The following is a 22,014-nucleotide window of genomic DNA, read 5'->3' as shown; positions in this document are numbered from 1 at the left end:
CAAACTGCTAATTTGGCAGGAGCAGGGACTGACCAACGGGAGCTCACCCCGTCGTGGGGATTCGAACCGCTGACCTTCAATTTTCCAATTGTGAGGTTATCGAAAAACGGTCCTACTTCACCCTGCAAATGGTGACTGGCAAATGTCATGCTACAACATCATAAAGGGTGTGTGTGACTGGGGGCTACCACTCAGAAGGGTGTGGGGTAATCCTCATTGAGCCTTGAAGTTCACTGAGAGGGTGAATCTTAAAGTGTGTGGGATCCAAGCCAGTTAGAGCTTAATAGTTCAGAACCAGCACCTTGAATTTTGCAGAAAAGGTAATAGTGAGCCTGTGCAGGAGCTGGAACATGGATGCAGTGTGTTCTCTTCTCGGGAGGAGGTCATTATGCACCAAGAAAGCAAGGCCAGTCTTGCCTAAAATTCATCATCCGTAATCTAACCTCAAGATTGCAAAGCCATTAATTGCCATTGCTCGATCTGAATTGGACAAATCTCACCAGGTTCGTCTGATGAAAATGGCTCCTTGCTCATCTCCATAACCTGTGTTTCCATGTATAATTAGGAGCACTCAACAACCACCAGTCTGAGGGAAGGTGAACACTACCTATTATGCAACTCCAAATGATGAGTCTATCTGACCATTAATGCTTCAGTCTTGACTGAGATTCTCTCTCCCTCTCTTTTGACTCGCCTACATCCAGTTTCATGGCATGATCAAACAATGGATAAGAAACCAGATTATAGAACCCAGGGGCAAGGGAGAATGAGAATGTGAGTAACAGCTATGGGTTATTTAGCATATGGTATGACACCTAAGGCTCTACCTCTGGATGTTGCCGAACAGCTTCGTATATTCATTAAACACAACTGGGGACAAGATGGCACTTTGAATAGAGAAGTCTCGGGGGATGAAAAGCCAACCACCCATTGTTACATTTTAGGTCTTCTGGTAGGTACTGATGAATGATGTGTAGGATTTAACCTCTGTGGGTGGTGCTGTGGGATAAACCACAGAGCCTAGGACTTGCCGATCAGAAGGTCAGCGGTTCGAATCCCCACGATGGGGTGAGCTCTCGTTGCTCGATCCCTGCTCCTGCCAACCTAGCAGTTCGAAAGCACGTCAAAGTGCAAGTAGATAAATAGGTACCGCTCTGGCAGGAAGGTAAACAGCGTTTCCATGCGCTGCTCTGGTTCGCCATGACCTGGAAGCTGTACGCCGGCTCCCTCGGCCAATAAAGCGAGATGAGCACCGCAACCCCAGAGTCTGTCACGACTGGACCTAATGGTCAGGGGTCCCTTTACCTTTTAAGAGGACCTTTAAATGTTACTTTACATAGCTGGGCAACATTCATTCATTCATTCATTCATGACATTTATACCTCACCTTTTATTCCAAGGAGCTCATTATGCTATGCCTGGTTCTCCAACTCCCCATTTCATCACCACTATAACCATGTGAAGTAGCTTAGGCTGGGAGTGTCTGCCTGGCCCAAGATCACCCAGTGTGCTGAGTGAGGACTTGACCCTCCTTTTCCCAGGTCCTAGTCTAAGACTCCAACCACTATTCCACATGGGCTCTATTTCATGCTGGAGTGTCACAGCTAGAGCCCTGTATAATATTTTTTTTGGGGGGAGGGAGCAAACAGACAGGTTTGTGGACAGGTGGCAGACACCACCCCAGCCCCAACTTATGCATATTCATTTGATGTTTGTGGGGTGTTATTCAGTGTAGGTAAAAAGGTAAAGGACCTCTGGATGGTTAAGTCCAGTCAAAGGCGACTATGGGATGTGGGTGGCGCTGTGGTCTAAACCACTGAGCCTCTTGGGCTTGCCAATCAGAAGGTCGGTGATTCAAATCCCTGTGACGGGGTGAGCTCCTGTTGCTCTGCCCCAGCTCCTGCCAACCTAGCAGTTCGAAAGCACACCAGTGTAAGTAGATAAATAGGTACCACTGTGGTGGGAAGGTAAACGGCGTTTCTGTGCACTTTGGCTTCTGTCACGGTGTCCCGTTGTGCTAGAAGTGGTCCTGCTGGCCACATGACCTGGAAAGCTGTCTGCAGACAAACGCTGGCTCCTTCGGCCTGAAAGCAAGATGAGCACCACAACCCCATAGTCACCCTTGACTGGACTTAACCGGCCAGGGGGATAGGTGTACTGGCTTCCACTAGCACAAATATTTAGTTGACTGTGGCCCAGAATATTTAAGTGACTGAGCTATACTAGTGGTGAGTGAAGCACAGACAAGTGAGGAGTGGGAAATCCCCCTGCCTGTGGTAAGATTTACATCAGTGGTGAGGAACCCTTTTCAGCCTGAGGGGTGAGCCTTATTCTGAATGAAGCAAAGATTTTATCTTTGTACAGTAGGCCAGTTTCTTGTAGCACACACACACAGACAATATTGGTAGCTCAGTTGGTAGAGCATGAGACTCTTAATCTCAGGATTATAGGTTGAAGTCCCATGTGGGGCAGAAGTTTCCTGCATTGCAGGAAGTTGAACCAGATGACCCCTGTGGCTCTACAATTCTGTGATTCTATCCTCCATCTAGATACCCAGGAGCCAACATCAGAGTGCAACATCTCAGCCAGGCAAAAATATTTCACCTGCAAAGCTGGGCCAAGTGAGAGTAGTCCCAAGGGCCAGACAGCAAGAAGCGGAGGGCCACATCTTCCCTCACTGCTCTCTATGTCAAGCTGTGTTCTAGCATGTATAGTTGTATGTAGGAGGGTATGAAGTTTTTCCTAGGAAGAGGTTGTTTTCTGACAAGGGCATAAGTTACCCTGCGGAGCATGTGTCTCCAGCATATCAGCCTTGGTCCAGTCCTGGGAAAGGGGCCAGCTCAAAGAAGACTGCATGAATAGTGGCGTAGCATGGGGGGCACAGGGTGCAAAATCATTAGGGGGACAAAATTTCTGGTGCTGCCTCAGTACAGCTGAGTACAGTACAGTACAGTACTTCCATTGCCGGGCTCCATTGAAAACAGCTTCTCCACGCAAACCAGGAAGTGACCTCTCCAGACAATGGAATGCCTCTTCTTTTCCTATCTCTGTGGCTGCAATCTCCTGGGTCACGTAGATGCCATTAGGCAGTTGAAGGTGTACTCCATCCGTTTCCCTCCCTCTCTCTCACCCACCCCTCTGTGTGGGTACTGCCAACATGCCAACATGTCAACATGCATGAAAACTGTTTCAGTAGCTGAAGAGACCAGCATAGGACCCGATTCCTAGCATATGCTGACTGATTTTGTGTGTGTGTGTGTGTTTCTCATTTAGCTTTCTACTCTATAAGGATGTCCCAAAGGTCATGTGGGAAAGTGCCAGTAAAATCTTGCTCAGCATTTATATGGATTACTCTAACACTGTAGTGTTAAGAGATCAAGTATGCCGTTGTACTTCATTTACCAAAAATATGTGTGCTTCTTTGCTTTTTGAGCAGTCCGGTGAGATGAAGCAGATTGGGTCAGCTGGAAGAGCTGCGCTCTCCTGGCAGTCTGAACAAACACCAATTCCACCTCATTAAAGATGCGGTGTGTTGGGTGATGATAACCGGAAGATGGTGTCTGGCAAAAACCACCATTCATATTCATAGTTGGATTTAAGTGAATTAATAACCAGGCGAGGGTTATTACTGAAACAATATTGTGCTGAAAATTTGATCTCTTTTGTTTATTTGGGTTTAAAAAATAATAATCTTGGTATTTCCGACAGATCCGCTACTTTTACTATTGATTTTGTCCAAATCATGCGCAGGACTTGGCTTGCCATTTCAGGTGATCAGGGTTTGACTTTTCATCACTTCATTTAGCTCAGACGAGCTGACTAAAAAAAAAAGTGTTGACACTTTTTTTTATAAATAGAAAGCATATGGTTAGTTAATCATTTAGAATCACTGAACACCTACCCAGAGTGGTCATAATTATAGCAATAGTCACACAGTATGTGAAGCCCTACCACAGATTTCTTGGGTGTTGCTTGAACCGCTGTGCTTCCGTGTCTGGACGACTAATTTGGATGGTAATTCGTCAAGAAATGTAATCTTCAGAGGTTGCAAGTGAAAGGAAAACCCGAGGTGTCCTTTATGATATGACAAGAACAGGAAGGAGCTAGCAGACTTCAACAACTGCTTTCACAATTGCTGTGCTCCTGTAAACTTCTGGGGCATGAAAGCTATTAACAACTAATATAGGTTAGGTAGGACTTGTTATTGGAAATTATGCAGTCTCTGCTCAACAGTCCTTCTGGGAAGCAGACCTAAAGTTAATTAAAGATATTAGAAAAAATACTAGTTGTTCTCAACTAGTGCTTGGTCATGCATACCAGGCACATAAACAGCCCCTCCAAACTGCTTACCTTTCCAGGAGTCAAGCAGGTGATCTCCAGATTCTGTAAAGTTGAAACTCTCCCTCTGTTGGTGAATTGGCTCTCTGATACCTGGGATTCTTGGAGAAATGTTGCCAATTTAAAGTGGCCAGAGGTTTCGACAAAGCAGAAGTCTTCCTCTCAGTATGGCTTTCTTTCATGTTGAAGTGAGAGGGGTTAAATAAAGCTGAATGCTATCTTCTATCTGTACATGCTAAGATGTTTAATAGTGTACTTTGGCCTCTGCTACTGGCCAAGGGTAGGGACATGGGGGGGTGCTGTGGGTTAAACCACAGAGCCTAGGACTTGCCGATCAGAAGGTCAGTGGTTTGAATCCCTGCAACGGGGTGAGCTCCCGTTGCTCGGTCCCTGCTCCTGCCAACCTAGCAGTTCGAAAGCACGTCAAAGTGCAAGTAGATAAATAGGTACCGCTCTGGCGGGAAGGTAAACGGCGTTTCCGTGCACTGCTCTGGTTTGCCAGAAGTGGCTTAATCATGCTGGCCACATGACCCGGAAGCTGTATGCCGGCTCCCTCGGCCAATAAAGCGATATGAGCGCCACAACCTCAGAGTCGGTCATGACTGGACCTAATGGTCAGGGGTCCCTTTAACTTACTGGCCAAGGGTGACTGTACCTCACTCCTCTAAGGAAGATCATGGCAAGAACTTGGCCCCATCCATTGGCCAGTGAAGGAGCAACTGAAGGAGGTTGGATTCCACTCTCCCTGCCAGGAAGAAGAGTCTGTTCCAACTTCCAGTTGCCCTGGGACTGCAGAGTTAAAGAGAGATTCACTCTGGCCCTATCAGTCAGTCAGAGGACATGGGGCTGCGGGGTGGGGGAGGAGAGTTCAGGGTTGTTGTTTTTTGCATTATTTGTTGCTTTTAAGCTGTTACGATAATAGGGTTGAAAAGCAGGGCATAAATCTTCCAAATTAACAGAAGTATTGTTGTTTTAGCACTATAGCAATTGCACATTATTCGGCTTAATAAGCACAATAGATGAAGCATTAAACTATGGGACGTAGAGAACTCCAGATGTTGTACAAATTCTGTTCACACATCCAAGAGTGTGCTTGGGTTGGGCCCACCCATTACTGCCATGCTGCCTCCAGAAAGTTGGCCAAATTAAGTCACAGTACTCTAAAATACAGGGACGTGGGTGGCGCTGTGGGTTAAACCACAGAGCCTAGAACTTGCCGATCAGAAGGTTGGTGGTTCAAATCCCCGCGACGGGGTGAGCTCCCATTGCTGGGTCCCAGCTCCTGCCAACTTAGCAGTTCAAAAGCACGTCAAAGTGCAAGCAGATAAATAGGTACCGCTCCAGCGGGAAGGTAAACGGCGTTTCTGTGCGCTGCTCTGGTTCGCCAGAAGCAGCTTAGTCATGCTGGCCACATGACCCGGAAGCTGTACACCGGCTCCCTCGGCCAATAAAGCGAGATGAGCACCGCAACCCCAGAGTCGGTCACGACTGGACCTAATGGTCAAGGATCCCTTTACCTTTACCGTAGAAATGCATCAGTGACAAGTACATTGAGAAGAAAGCATAAAACGCCAGATTCTTGGCAGGCAACTACCTGCCAGAATAATAAAAAAAAATGTATTAACCAAAGATAGAGAGGATCACCTGTACTTATTTCACGAGTCAAGGTGTGCTGCAAAGAGCCTTTTCATTCTCTCTCTTCATCTTAGATGCAGTGTTGTGGGAGCAAAAGGAAAAAAGAAGCCCCCAAAGTCTGCCGAACTAACTTCAGCTCCGAAAGGAGCCACCTGTACAAATAGGAAACTTATGCTCCAGTTTCATTTTAATGAACCTCCTGAAGAATCCAAGAACCTTCTTCCTCCTCTGTAATGGAAGGCATTAAAAATTGACATCCATGTATGAGAATAAGCTATGTGCTTTAAAAAATAATAATCTGCTCTATCCCAGAGAAGTGTCACCACTCTATGTGATGCTTAGTTTGGGTCTCAGAGAACCCACTGGATAACACAGCTGAGTCCAAAGGCTGAACTAAGTTGAGAGCTCATGATTTTGGTGACACAGCTGGCCAGGCAGAAGTGTCTGAACCATGTACAGCGGACGCTTGGGTTGCGAATGTGATCTGTGCGGGATGCATGTCCGCAACGTGCAGCGTTTGCAACCCGCGTCTGCGCAAACGCGGGTTGCGATTTGGTGCTTCTGTGCATGCGCAAAGTGTGATTTAGTGCTTCTGCGCATGCACAACCGCCGAAACCTGGAAGTAACCCGTTCCGGTACTTCCGGGTTTCGGCAGTCCATAACCTGAAAAAACGGAACCTGAAGCGTCTGTAAACTGAGGTATGAGTGTATTTAAACAAATCACCAATATATACTGTATGAGACAACAACACCAAGATGGCTTCAGGCTCCTCGCCCTACCCAAAGCCATCTAAGTCAATGGAGCTAAAGTGGGTGATCTTCTGCTTTTTCCCATTCAGCTCAAGGGCCGGAAATGCCCCTTTAGGATGGATTAGCCCAGGTTTTCAAATCACCACTCATCTGGTGGTCTGCAGGGAGTAAAAATTGTTTTAGGGGAGTCAGTTCAGTATATGCTATCACTGACCCCCTTCCACCTACCAAATTGCCCACAAACCGCTTTCATCTGTGATCTGATGTTTTACATTGCATTCTACCAAATCTAATGTTGTTAGATTATCCCACGGGCCACATGAGCCTGTGGATGTCCTGGGAGGTGGCTTCTCATTTTAGGTCATAGAGGTAGAGCAGAGTCAGAATGGAAGGGGAACGCCTTTGACAAATACTTTCTCCCACTGTGAAAAGCACCACATTTGCAGGGAGCTGCAAACCACTGAAAACTGTTTTGCCATTCAGAATGAGCAAATGGCTTCATGACCTCACTTTGAATTTTCTTTGTGATGTCATGATGGAGCCAGATTGGATTGGCTACATGGCTTCATTTTATCGTCATGGAGCCAAATCCATTTGGTTTTGTGATACTGTCGTGCTGCCTACATGATCTGTGATTGGCTGGGATCATATATTAACAAAAAGAAGATGGCAGTGTGTTGTTTTTTTTTAAAAAAAGTATTCTGATGTCACTGATGCCAAGAGGCAGCAAACAGGTATTTAAAAGGCACAAAAATGGTGAGCTTGGACAGGAGATATTTGGAAGGTCCTGGCGTGCTCTGGTCCATGGGGTTACGAAGAGTCGGACACAACTAAACGACTAAACAACAACAACAATTACAAAATTGCCAATTGCAAAAAGGGAAAAAGAGTTTGCTAACAAATGTATCACAGCATGAAAGTTTTCACTGTATTCATCTGACCCCATTAATATTAACAGTTTAAATTTAAAGTATAAAATACCCCTGTATCAAACACGAAAGTTTGGTTGTGCTTAGACTAACCTTGTGAAGAATACAGAGAATACAAAGATTAGATGGACTATGAAAGAATTTAAGGAACGGAAGTGACTGAAGAACAGATGTAAAGGTGAATTAGATAACCAAGAGACGTGCGGTGAATGCGGTGGAAGTCTTTTATAATATTTTAACTAGGATTTAAATATTGTTATGTTTGAAGTATGAATTTGGAATAATTGATTATGAAAAGTATTTTTTCTTTTCATTTTTTTCTTGTTACTTTTATCTTTTGCCTTTCTTCTTTTCTAGTCTGCATTCTGGAAAATTGTGTAGTTAAAATGTTTTTATGTATGGTTATGTATTGTTTCTATTTCTTTTTTTCTATTTTTTTTTGGTAACATTTAATAATAATAATAATAAATTAAAAAATTTAAAGTATAAAATACCCAAATCCCTTCTGGATGAATTAAGTTTCTGGTTGTTGAAAAATGAGTTTACCATAAAAATTAAAAACTAGCTTTTCACTAGAATGACAGGAATGTGTGGTTCTCACAAGCAAAGCCCTCCACAACTTGGAGCTAGAGATTTTGCGGATTGAAGAGCTAACCTGTTAGATTCTAAATGCAAGGCTCTATGTCTTTTGACAAAAGCAGATGATGATACAGATATAATATAATGGGAAGACACTCATGGAATAGTTTAAAACATGCAATGGATGGAGCCCTACTTGATCTAAGGTCAAGTCTGTTAAGTGTAGTGCTAAAGGTTTACCAAACAACCCTCTAACTTTTCCTCAGAATAACTTGGAAACAAGACCAGCAGACGGTTTCTATTTTTATGTTAAAATGGAAACTGAGATGGCAAGGATTCGTGGAATTTACTAAGCGAGGGAAATGCTTTTTCAATCTTAAATTCAAACGGAATAGAAATTATAGCCTTCCAGTGTTGTGGCGCTATAATATTAGCCTTCCTCTTTCCCAGCTGCTAGCAGTTGCAGGAATTGGAAGCTGGAAGTATATTTCCTAAATCAACCTAATTCCTTTCAAAGTCTTTCTATGTGAACTACTACACCACTTGGCACAATTCATGTTATTGATTCTGGAGAAAGAATACCAGTTTTGTAATATTTTTTTGCAGATAAGTTACAGGAGAAACAGGGACAAATAAATTAAACAGTTGGGGAGTTTCAAACAGCATTGTTTTCTTTGCCCTCCGGCTTTCTCTGCCCTGAGATATTTGCAGTGCAACATGTCTACTCAGAAGAAGTAAGTTCCTTTGTTTTCAATGGGGTTCATTCCCAAATAACTGTGTATAGGATTGAAATCTTAATTTATTTGTAGCTGTTGCAGTAAGAAAGAGTTTGCATTTGTGAAACCGAACCACGTGGCATGAGGCTTCCGCAGATTTGTTGTGATTGCATCTTTCTCCCAAGAATTTTGAAAGGCTCAAATAATGGAGAAGCGTTTATGATCTAGCCATTACTCTCTGTTAATGCAAATATCAAATACATTCAACCCACTTGGGTTTGATGTAAAAGTTATGGGAATGTTATATCATGAGCTTTGAATACTGCGTTGTTTCAAATGTTGTAGAAGTTATTGTGGGCACAGGTGAGCACTGGGGTACGGGGGACCTGTGGAGTGTTTATCTCATAGCCTGCCTAGAGAGAAGTAGCATGGGAAGAATAATTTGCTATTAAATTACCATCCCACAGGTTAAAAAAAAAAAGGTAAAGGACCCCTGGACGGTTAAGTCCAGTCAAAGGCGACTATAGGGTTGCGGCACTCATCTCACTTTCAGGCCGAGGGAGCCGGCATTTGTCCACAAACAGCTTTGTGGGTCACGTGGCCAGTGTGACTAAACCACTTCTGGAGCAACAGAACACCGTGACAGAAACCAAAGTGCATGGAAATGCTGGTTATGGTACCTATTTATCTACTTGCACTGGTGTGATTTCGAACTGCTCGGTTAGCAGGAGCTGGGACAGAGCAATGGGAGCTCACTCCTTCACATGGACTTGAACTGCTGACCTCACGATCAGCAAGCACGAGAGGCTTGGGGGTTTAGACCACAGTGCCACCTGCATCCAGGCCCTGTAATAGATGAATTGCCTTCTTGCCTGCTCTTTGCCTTGCCTGCTGCTTCTCTGTCCGCATGCTGCTGCCCATTTTGGTGAGATGACCACTACACTCATACTTCTGCTGGCCACCTCACTAAGAGAAGAACATACAGGGCCCACCATCTGCTCGCAACTAAGCCCACCGCACTGAGAAAGAGATTGTGCTGACATGTACCTGCTTTTGGCAGCTTCCGCAAGAGAAATAAATATTCTGCCCACATTCTACTGCCTGCCTGAGTGGAAGAGGAATGAAGAGGAATGAATGCCTCTCCCCACAAGATGATGCTCCCTGCCTGAAGGACAGGGGCTGCCCACTGTGGCCCATGCTAGCCACCTGAGGGAGAAAAACTGGCCACTGTGATCTCATGCTGATGCTGCCTATTTCACAGACTGGCCACTGTGTTCTCACACGGATGTGTCCAACCAGAAGGAGAGACACAGGCCATTGTGATGTCATGCTGATGCTGAAGGAGAGAGAAACTGGCCAATGTACCAGCCCACAACTGCTGTTCACCTGAATAACAAGGAGACACTGCCTGGCACGCCAACACATTGCTCACCATGTTCATGAGAATTATATCCTTTGCACCTTGGACTGACCTGGGGTTTCTTAACTTGCTTTTACTCTCCTGTTCCTGCATATTAGGTCCCTTACCAGAGGTCTATAATAACAAGGTAATGAATCAACCACATTTATTTGTACACAAAAGGTAAAAGGTAAAGGACCCCTGGACGGTTAAGTCCAGTTAATGAAGTTGTGGCACTCATCTTGCTTTCAGGCAGAGGGAGCCGATGTTTGTCCACAGACAGCTTCCAGGTCAAGTGACCAGCATGACTAAGCTGCTTCTGGCGCAACAGTTTCCCCAGTTGATTTTGAGGATTCTGATCATGGCCTCAAAGAGGTGTCCACTTGGTCTTTATGCATCTCCCATTGTTCTCATCAGGAAGAAGACAAATTCGTTGATAATTGTGATGGACTAAAGGCTTCTGAACAGTTTAGGCATGAAGAATACTTATCTTTTACCAGGCATAGGAGCCTGAACTTGACTTGAAGAGTGAATGTCATGATTGCAGTAGGAAAAGAAGAAAGACTCAAAACATCATCTATTACTATGGTGGGTATTTGGCAGTTTCCTATGATGATGCCACAGGGATTGACAAATGCTCTGGCAGTCTTCCAAACAATGGTGGAACATGTTAAGAATGACATCAGTATCACTGAAGTCATAGGATTCTTGGATTACTTAATATTTTCAGAAACCGCTGATGATCCTTAAGCAAGATGTATGAAGGTTCTTCCATGTTTAGTGGAGCAGGATTAAAACTGTCAGTTCCCAAGTGCAAGTTCTTCAGAACATCTGCTAAAGTTTTGGAATACCGAAGGATGCACTCTGGTCTTTAAGGAGGAAGATGTTGCAGCAGTTACAGCTCAGGATGAGTTTCCTTGGAATGAAGATCACTGATGGGGTTTATGCGACACAAGGTTTTTATTGACACAATGCTGAGTGTAAGATGGAAACTTCATAGCAAAGTTTTACAGGCACTGTACAATGATAAACAATAGCAATATCAACTAAGTTCCTGCCTGAAGACTTCCAATCTAACAGGCACAATTCAGAAGGGAAAAGAGTTGGGGAAGGAGCAGGAAAACAAGCAAATTCAGGCAATAATTCCTCATAAAACTGCACAAATATTTGATGACAAGATGGAATGGCTTCTAATAGAAAACAGGACTGGGAGTGGAAAAGTCAAATATCAGCTGGTCCCAGATGAGTTGTTGAAGTTGCAAGTGTATGATCTAACCCTGACAAGTTATCAGCTTTGAAGGACTGTTCAAGGTTAAAAGCAGTAAGGATGTTTCTGGAACCATTGTAGAATGGTCTGGTTACTGATGAGATGGCCATCCTGTGTCTGGGCTGCACTACTTGAGACTGCAGGTGGAGGCTCTTACTGAATGGGGGAAATATCCCTGCACTTAGAAAACTAGCCTGTCAGGGTGAGAGGTTCTATCCTAGCCTTCTCCTTGATTTGCTAGTTTTGCTTGTTTATGGGTTTTCTCCATCATGTCCATTCTCAGGTGGTACAGTAAGGACAAAAATTCAGTGTCTGAGTTAGAACTAGGCTAGCCCAGAGGTTCCCAGACTTTATTCCCATGGACCACTTGAAAACTGCTGAACATCTTGACAAATGACATAATGATTTCTTTTTCTGCCTGTTGTAACAACTGTAATACACTGTGCTAGGTGCTGGATGATATTTAATGGTAGGTTTTTGGCTTATTTTATTTCTTATATACAGTGGTACCTTGGTTTACGAACTTAATCCGTTCTGGAAGTCCGTTCTTAAACCAAAGCGTTCTGAAACCAAGGTGTGCTTTCCCATAGCAGCGGGGGACTCAGTTTACAAATGGCACACACTCAACAGGAAGGGAAACATGTTCCTATTCCAAGGCAAAGTTCACAGACCGAAACACCTGCTTCCGGGTTTGCAGTGTTCTTATTCCAAGGTGTTCATAAAATAAGCTGTTCTCAAACCAATGTACCACTGTACTGTATTTGATTGTATTCCATATAATTCAACTTGTAATGCAATAAAGTAAAATTCAGTTAAAACCAATATGTCTATGTAATGCAGGAATAGGCAAGCTCCGGCCCTCCAGATGTTTGGGACTACAATTCCCATCATCCCTGACCACTGGTCCTGTTAGCTAAGGATGATGGGAATTGTAGTCCCAAACATCTGGAGGGCCAGAGTCTGCCTATGCCTGATGTAGTGAGATGGATGTTCCCTTTCCCATCTTCAACCACAAATCCACAGACACTCTGCAGACCACCTGAATGAAGCTTGTGGACCATTGGTGGTCCACAGGCCACAGTTTGGGAGCCTCTGAACTATCTTAGTAATAAACCTTTGAAGTTACTTTTGATAGGAACAGTATAAGAAGGGAAGGAAGGATACCATGGCCTTGGAGTTGTCCAGAACTGAAAGATCAATGGACTGATGATCATCAAGAAGCAGCTAAACCCATAATACACGTGCTGACAACTGAATGTGTCTTGGGGTTTGCTGAGTGGAAGCTGCCATATATTACATACAGATGCTGGCTTGACAAGATTAGTAGGGGAGCTCTGGGTCAAGAACAAGAAGGATATCTCAAAGTCATTACATATGTCAGCCAAGGATGAAGTGCAAGTGAAAGGAAATCCTCTGTGCCTAAACGTGAGTTCCTTGACCTTTAATTTGCTATATCTGAGAAACTCAATGACTGTTTGCAGTGAACTCTGAGGTTAAAATTGATAACAGTCCTTTAACCTGTGTTCTTTAAACAGCAAGCTTGTAGGTTACCCCTCACTGATGGATAACAGCACTGGCAATGTATGATTTCACCGTACGCATGAGGTAGGCATGGCAAATTGAAGACAGATGGGCTTATCTGGCTGACCTCATGACTTTGGCGTAAAGGATCAAACTGCACTGAAATTACTTGGATGTGTTTCAGAAACATTGTCAAGAGCTGCACTTGACACTGGGGACTGGGTCATCAGCTGCATTTGGAAGAGCCTGTTAGGAGCGATCTAATAAACTTGCTATGGTCCTTCCCCCAGTTACTTAACACTTGATGCAGTTTGGAGGGTAAAGGGTTGTAAAGGCACCATAGACCAAAAGACTGTTCATCTGGATGAGTGTTGTAGTTATTTATACCCAGCAATTGCCTGGCTAGTAAAGGTAAAGGGTAAAGGGACCCCTGACCATTAGGTCCAGTCATGACCGACTCTGGGATTGCGGCGCTCATCTCGCTTTATTGGCCGAGGGAGCCGGCGTACAGCTTCTGGGTCATGTGGCCAGCATGACTAAGACGCTTCTGGAGAACCAGAGCAACGCACGGAAACGCCATTTATCTTCCTGCTGGAGTGGTACCTATTTATCTAATTGCACTTTGACGTGCTTTCGAGCTGCTAGGTTGGCAGGAGCAGGGACCGAGCAACGGGAGCTCACCCTGTTGCAGGGATTCAAACCGCCGACCTTCTGATCAGCAAGTCCTAGGCTCTGTGGTTTAACCCACAGCGCCACCCGCGTTCCTAATTGCCTGGCTACCTTGCATTATATCTGGTATGGCTGGAACAAAGGAGGGTGTCTTGTAGCTACAGCTTTATCCACAATTTTGCCAATTTTAAGCATATATATTTCTATGTTGCAGACATAAACTGATTCTACAGCAAGTCTCTTTTACCTGGAAAATGCACTTCTTTGAGATGGCGCCAGGGACCTTTAGCAGAGAATTCTCTGCACCAAACTAAAATCCCCAGAATTCCTTCAGGAAGAGAGCCATGACAGTAAAAGTAATACAAAACAGATATGAGTTTGCTGTGTAGATATGCTCAGATTCCTTTCCATCATATTGCTGGTTTTTGGTTTGGTTTGCCTAAAATTTGTGGCTTTTAGCTGATGGGCAGGTCGGCTCTAAGCTGCCACAGAACAGTCTGAAATCATCAATCTCTGAACGTTCCTGTAGCAGAACAGCCTGTTCCTGGAAGGACTGAATCAATTTTCCTTATTTCCATCTCCTGGAAACCTCAGGAGTGTCAATTCTTTTCCTTCTGGTACGCAGTGTAAAAGCTTATTCTAGCTAGTATATTACTTGCAAGTCTAAATAGCATGTATATTTAATACAGGACTTTGAGTCTATGTTTTAAAAATAAAAATTTCAACACCCATGAATGCATTCTATCAGGGTGTGAATTGTTACTGTTCTTCGTTTGCTTTACATATCCCAATGATGTGGTGAAATATCTAGATATCTTCTTATGTTGTTTCCATTATTTCACATGAGGAAATTGTGGCTTAACTTTGGGATATTGCCATCGATGGCCTTCCCTGCGAGTTTCCCCCTCTTTCCTCACCACTACCCAGAATAGAACAAGAAATCCCAGCAGATGCATCAGATCTCATAAACCTAAGACCTATATTAATGAGTGGTGGAGTGCTGGTCTATGTGGGGCTCCTCTCGCCCCTTGACCTGCAGTTAGGGCAGAATGCTGCAGCAGAATTGCTGATAGGACTGAGTCCTTGTCTGCATATGACACCTGTGCTCAGAAATCTGCACTGGCTCCTGATTTGCTACCTGGCCAAGTTCAAAGAGATACTATTAGCATATAAAGCCCTTAACAATTTTGTTTTGTTTTTTTCCACTAATTTTTTATTGAATTTTTAAACAAAACAAAAAAAAGAAAAACAACACACACAATACAAAACTTAACAATAAAAACACAAAACATAACAATTAAAAACAAACTCTCTTTTCCATTTCCAATTTTAAATTACTTATTTTCTGGACTTCCTCAAACCTCCCTCTTTTGTATTCCAATCTACATTGTTTGTCCAGCAGTTTCTTTTCCACTTTTTTAATCCCAATCTTTAATTTAATAAAACGTTAAGATATATAACTTCAACTTTTTTAAGCCTAATCCTTGATCTTAATGTCATACAACTTTAAATTTTTCCCTTTTATTATCAAATTTCCATTTCTTTAAACATCTTTAATCTTGATCTTTAATCTTAATCTATCCTTAACTTTAACCTATACAGCTGGAAACCACTTGTTTTCAGTCCAACATCACTCTAACATTCCTTAATTTTGCAGTGTTTCTGAAGATAGTCTTTGAATTTCTTCCAGTCTTCCTCCATCGACTCTTCTCCCTGGTCACGGATTCTACCAGTCATTTCCGCCAATTCCATATAGTCTATAAGTTTCATCTGCCATTCCTCCAGCGTGGGAAGTTCTTGTGTCTTCCAATACTTTGCGATAAGTATTCTTGCTGCTGTTGTTGCATACATAAAGAAAGTTCTATCCTTTTTTAACACCATTTGGCCCACTATGCCCAGGAGAAAGGCCTCTGGTTTCTTAGGGAAGGTATACTTAAATACCTTTTTTAATTCATTATATATCATTTCCCAGAAAGCCTTAATCTTTGGGCACGTCCACCAAAGGTGAAAAAATGTACCTTCAGTTTCTTTACATTTCCAACATTTGTTATCGGGCAAGTGATAAATTTTCGCCAGCTTGACTGGGGTTATGTACCACCTGTATATCATTTTCATAATATTCTCTCTTAAGGCATTACATGCCGTAAATTTCATACCTGTGGTCCATAACTGTTCCCAGTCAGCAAACATAATGTTATGACCAACGTCCTGTGCCCATTTAATCATAGCCGATTTTACCGTTTCATCTTGAGTATTCCATTTCAGCAGCAAGTTATACATTCTTGACAAATTCTTAGTATTGGGTTCTAACAATTCTGTAAAGCCCTTAACAATTTTGGACTAGTTTACCTCCAAGATTGCCTAGCCCCACGTGTGCCTACTGGACAGCTTTGATTGGGAGAATTGGCACTCCTATAAGTGCCACATAATAACTGTTCCGCATCCAGCGTGGCAGCACTTGAACTTTGGAATCCAGCAGGCATTTTCATTGTATTCTCTTTGGAACCTGCTAAAAACAGGTTTAGACCAGCCAACCCAGGTGTTTTAGAAAGTTGAGGTAGTTTAGTATATTTTGTATAGGGTTGCCATTTTCTTAATTCTGTGTCCAGGGCAGCTGTCTACCAGCTCCACCTGGCACGCAGACTAAGACCCTACCTGCCCACAGACTGTCTCGCCAGAGCGGTGCATGCTCTAGTTATCTCCCGCTTGGACTACTGCAATGCGCTCTACGTGGGGCTACCTTTGAAGGTGACCCAGAAACTGCAATTAATCCAGAATGCGGCAACTAGACTGGTGACTGGGAGCGGCCGCCGGGAGTACATAACAGCCAATGCAGATCTCCTGAGAGATCTGTATTGGCTCCCAGTACGTTTCCGGGCACAATTCAAAGTGTTGGTGCTGACCTTTAAAGCCCTAAACGGCCTTGGTCCTGTATACCTGAAGGAGCGTCTCCACCCCCATCGTTCAGCCCGGACACTGAGATCCAGAGCCAAGGGCCTTCTGGCGGTTCCCTCATTGCGAGCAGTGAGGTTACAAGGAATCAGACAGAGGGCCTTCTTGGTAGTGGCGCCCACCCTGTGGAACACCCTCCCTTCAGATGTGAAGGAAATAAGCAGCTATCCTATCTTTAAAAGACATCTGAAGGCAGCCCTGTTTAGGGAAGTTTTTAATATTTAATGCTGTATTGTTTTTAACACTCGATTGGGAGCTGCCCAGAGTGGCTGGGGAAACTCAGCCAGATGGGCGGGGTATAAATAATAAATATATTGTTATTATTATTAATTTTCCTGTTTTTCCTTTTGTGAACTGCTTTGAGCTTTTTTGCAATCCAGCAGTATATAAAGCTTAAAAAATAAAGAAACAAGTGTGTCCTATTTGTATTGGCCATGAAGCATGAGGCTGCTGCCTGTGTCTGCTCTTGCTTTCTTCCCTGAAAGAGGCAGTTTCACCTGTTGTAGGTGTGCTTGTCAAAGCTCCTCCCCCCCCCCCCCCGCTTCAAGCCTTAAGAGGGGGGCAGAGGATAAACATTATTTGGGTGAGGTGGAGAGACTCTTTGTGCCACTTTTGCAGCGCCTATTCATTTGAAATGGGATTTCTACAAAAAGGGTGATTAGCTTCAATGGGGCTAATTGACAAGGGGATGATTAGCTTCCTGAGTGCTGTGCATTTGCACAATAAAGTCTTTGGAGAGTTACTGGAGCTTTTATTATTGATCTGTTAAAATAAGACATCAAACCCTCCCCACTGTCCCTTTATGAAGTGTGTGTGCCCTACAACTACCAATGTGCTATCATTTCCTGAATTTCACAAAAGAGAAGTAGCTTGATTTGTTTCACTCACAGCAGATGGCAGCAGTAGTATTTCTTTTTTTTCCCCTTCCTTTTAGCGATAGTGTTTACGTTCACCCTGAGTACCCTTTCTAATCAATGTGTAATAATTACTCATTTAAGCAGGTGGGCTCACCTGTCACTGACCTACTACTTGAGAGGGCTATTTTACCTTTTTCTTACACCTGCCTCGCCCAGTGTTTTATCTTTCTAGTTTCCAATGATACTTGACAGTGATTAAAACACACCCACCCCTTAACATTATTATTACAATTTCCCTTTGTTAAACTGTTCTTTTGTTTACAGTGTAGATGTGGGACAACCCTACCGTCCCTCAAAATATGCAGCATTTCAATACACTAATTGCATGATCTCACCTTTCTCACTTACTCCAAATCCCTCCTCAAGGCCCATATTTTTCATGAAGCCCTTGGCACAGAAGGATTGATGGAGAACAAAAATGACTGGATAAACAGACAGCACAGTCTTCAACAACCTAGTGTTACAATTCCCATCAGCCCTGGCTGCTACAATTCCCATCAGCCCCTGGTGCTACCATTCCCATCAGCCCTGGCTACTACAATTCCCATCAGCCCCTGGTGCTACCATTCCCATCAGCCCTGGCTGCTACAATTCCCATCAGCCCCTGGTGCTACCATTCCCATCAGCCCTGGCTGCTACAATTCCCATCAGCCCCTGGTGCTACCATTCCCATCAGCCCCTGGTGCTACAATTCCCATCAGCCCCAGCCAGCCTGGATGGCAAAGGCTGGCTTAAGCCCATAGCATGGGAAACAAGGACGTGTTCTTCCTCTGTTTACTCCTCTTTCCGCTTCCTATGCTGTTTCCTCCGTGTCACTTTTTTTAGATTGTATGCTGTTTGGGGTGTTAAAGGAGGGGTGGTACCTCTGGCAAGGGAGCACATCATGCTTCTTCTGGGGTAGTTTGTCCACCTTTCGTCTCCACCCTGCTCTCAGCAATCGCCTGTGACTCCTAGAAGCTGTCAGCATGCAACAGCGGCCACACCCTGGGAACAGTTTCAACTGGCTGGCTAATCCAGGTGAGGGTAGCTGATGGGTCTCAAACCCTCAGTGGGCTGGGGACTTATTCTGCGTGCAAAGACAAGCTCTGGCGGATGGAACGGATGAGACCAATAGCGGGTCTGATGGTCAAGAAGCCGGTTACTGCACCGGGCAGATGAGGCTCATCAATCTGGGAAGGTAGTGCACGGAGAAGAGAAACTCTGATCCTAAACCTCCTCTGCCTTCGGCTACACAGTGGAGCAGATATGAAGGAAATCAATGTTCCCCAGCCCTTGCATGGAGCTGCGGCTTTGCCTCCCCCCTTTTGTCAGAGCGGAGCATGCAGCAACAAAGTGGGGCTAAGCTGGCAATGGCTTCTTGCCAGTTGGCCAATCGGGAGGCACCAGAGGTATGTCTGCTTAAGGTGGCCACACCTCTTCCTGGCCTCAGCTAGAGGTAGAACCAGCAGGACTACCTCATCTGTCTGGCCTTCAGGCGGTACGGGATTAATTGATCGCCCGGTGTAGAATTTTTTTGGCTGCCTTCCTTCGATTGCCGAAGGAAAGAACTCTGTGCTGCTGGATGGGTGCTCAGTTTTGACAGCTTGGACTCCCAATTCCCATTATTATTATTTTTATAAGATATTTATTAAGATTTTTTTTAATATTACAATAAAAAATGAAAAAGAAAAAAAATACAAAATAAAAATGATTAAAAACCACTCAATTTTTCCATTGCTTATTTTTCCTTAGCTTGTTTCCCGGACCTCCTCATACCTCCCTTTTTTGTATTCCAGTTCAGTTTGTTGGTTCAGCAAATCCTTACCCTCTTTATTTGTCCTAATCTTTGGTCTTAAAATAGTAACGTTAGATTTTTACCTCTTAACAACCCATTTTCCATATTCCCTTAAAGCATTACAGCTGGAAACCACTTAATTTCTATCCAACATCGTTCTAACATTCATTTATTTTACAATATTTCTGTAGATAATCTTTGAACTTCTTCCAATCTTCTTCCACCGACTCTTCTCCCTGGTCTCAGATTCTGCCAATCATTTCTGCCAGTTCCATATAGTCCATCAACTTCATCTGCCATTCTTCCAGAGTCCCAATTCCCATTATTACCTCCAAGCGGCACAGTCCATGGCATGGTGAAAGTTGTGGCTCGGCAATATCTGGTGGGGTCATGTTGGGTTAGGGCATTTTTATTAATGGCCCTTTTGGTTAAGGTTAGAGAAAAGAAGCTTTGGGTACAATGACAAGCACCCTGAGACATTGTGGTGGCTGTTGCCCATTCAGCTTCTTACAGCTTACCAGCCTGAGGGTCAGGGGCAGGTCGAAATCTTAAGATATGTGCTAACGGAGGATCCAGGAGGAGGACCCAGCAATTTATGAGGTTCTGTGCCACCCATGTGACAGCTGGACCATAAAGAAGGCTGATCGCCGAAGAATTGATGCTTTTGAATTATGGTGCTGGAGGAGACTCTTGAGAGTCCCATGGACTGCAAGAAGATCAAGCCTATCCATTCTGAAGGAAATCAGCCCTGAGTGCTCACTGGAAGGACAGATCCTGAAGCTGAGGCTCCAATACTTTGGCCACCTCATGAGAAGAGAAGACTCCCTGGAAAAGACCTTGATGTTGAGAAAGATGGAGGGCACAAGGAGAAGGGGGTGACAGAGGATGAGATGGTTGGACAGTGTTCTTGAAGCTACCAGCATGAGTTTGACCAAACTGCGGGAGGCAGTGGAAGACAGGAGTGCCTGGCATGCTCTGGTCCATGGGATCACGAAGAGTTGGACACGACTAAACGACTAAACAACAAGTGCCACCCATGAGGCAGATGCCAGGGGTGGTGGTAGAGGGGAGTCGAGGGGAAGAGACCAGGCAGCCATAGAAGGTGTGGAGGAGTGGAAAGGAAGCAGAAGAGATTCAGGGAATCTCAGAGGCTGTATTGGTCCCAGGGAGAGTCTTGCCTTTGGACTCTGCCCTATCCTCCCCTCCATTTTCTCCATGTATGAGGAGGGTGTCAAAGCCATGGGAGCAACTGGTAATGCAGCCCTCACGCCGAAAACAATTCTTCACCCCTAGTCTGCACTTGTTAGTAGTCACTCTGAATCCAGGGCTTTAGACAGGCACCTTACCCATCGATTCTACCCAGCGATGTCTGGAGTTGAATGTGGGACCTTCTGCCTGAAAACGCATGTGCTCTGCTAGTGGCTTGTGGCTACACCTGGCTCACATAAATGTGGTTTTGCCGCTGCAAGTGAAAGCAGTGGCCTGTCTATGTGTGGCTAAGCAGCTGCAGTATTCTCCCACAACACTTCCTTTGAATTATGCTGTTTCGTGTTATGACACTCTTCCAGATGAGGGCAGTGCTGAAGTTTTTACCCAGAGTGATTTTTCTAGAAAAAGAGGTGCCAGAACTCACCACGAATGCCTCGCTTGTTGTCTTATAATGGCATTGGGGCCCACCTGAGAGGTGCTGGAACTGAGTTCTGGCATGTTCCAAGTGAAAAAAATCCTGTTTCTAGCCCTGTTGGTACACATCCTGAAAGAGTTAACATTAGCATTTGCTATGGGAGTGGAAACAAAATTAAAAAAATTCCTTCCAGTAGTACCTTAGTGACCAACTAAGTTTGTTATTGGTATGAGCTTTCGTGTACATGCACACAAAATCCCCGCGACGGGGTGAGCTCCCGTTGCTCGGTCCCTGCTCCTGCCAACCTAGCAGTTCGAAAGCACGTCACAGTGCAAGTAGATAAATAGGTACCACTCTGGTGGGAAGGTAAACGGTGTTTCTGTGCACTGCTCTGGTTTGCCAGAAGCGGCTTAGTCATGCTGGCCACATGACCCGGAAGCTGTACACCAGCCCCCTTGGCCAATAAAGCGAGATGAGTGCCGCAACCCCAAAGACTTCTGTGACTGGACCTAATAGTCAGGGTTCCCTTTACCCTTTACCTTTAAGGTGCTATTGGAAGGAATTTTTTTATTTTGTTTCGACTACAGCAGACCAACACGGCTACCTACCTGTAACTAGAACTATGGGAGAGGAAGTGCTTGAAATGCGCTCCCCCCATGGATTTATAAATGGAATTTGATTATTCTGGCCCAGTCCAAGCTTTGCATGTGTCCTGAGTGCCTTGCACACTGTCAGATTTAAAAATAAAAGTCTGACTAATAATGTGCAAATTTATGCACAACAATGCATAAAAACAAGTCGATCCCTGTGCCGTCCTATATTTCTGCTGCATAATGTTGTTACTTACATGAATACATACATATTATTATAGATATATGCATTGTTGTATGTACCTGCTTATGTGCTCATTGCGTTCGAAAATGGAGTATACTGTATATGAATGC

At 44.2% G+C, this 22,014-nt stretch overlaps 2 long non-coding RNA genes across 3 annotated transcripts; one reads left to right on the top strand and one right to left on the bottom strand.

Moving 5' to 3' along the window:
- Positions 1–3,639: 3,639 nt before the first annotated feature.
- Positions 3,640–10,233, bottom strand: LOC308473652. Its single transcript, XR_013984143.1, has 3 exons — positions 9,995–10,233; positions 4,351–4,513; positions 3,640–3,819 (listed from the first exon to the last, which is right to left on the bottom strand). It is a non-coding gene; the product is annotated as an uncharacterized lncRNA (long non-coding RNA).
- A 129-nt stretch (positions 10,234–10,362) lies between these two features.
- LOC308473690 lies at positions 10,363–14,521 on the top strand. 2 transcript variants are annotated; one of them, XR_013984204.1, is made up of 4 exons: positions 10,363–10,494; positions 10,764–10,934; positions 12,749–13,218; positions 14,018–14,521. It is a non-coding gene; the product is annotated as an uncharacterized lncRNA (long non-coding RNA). The 2 variants fall into 2 exon arrangements; XR_013984205.1 differs by lacking the exon at positions 14,018–14,521 and having other exon boundaries at positions 12,749–13,689.
- The last annotated feature ends 7,493 nt before the right edge of the window (positions 14,522–22,014 follow it).

This window comes from Podarcis pityusensis (assembly GCF_964106645.2).
Source record: "Podarcis pityusensis genome assembly, chromosome: 3".
Classification (NCBI taxonomy): domain Eukaryota; kingdom Metazoa; phylum Chordata; class Lepidosauria; order Squamata; family Lacertidae; genus Podarcis; species Podarcis pityusensis.
The sequence above is the reverse complement of the archived record's forward strand: the minus strand, read 5'-3'. Positions and strand labels throughout refer to the sequence as shown.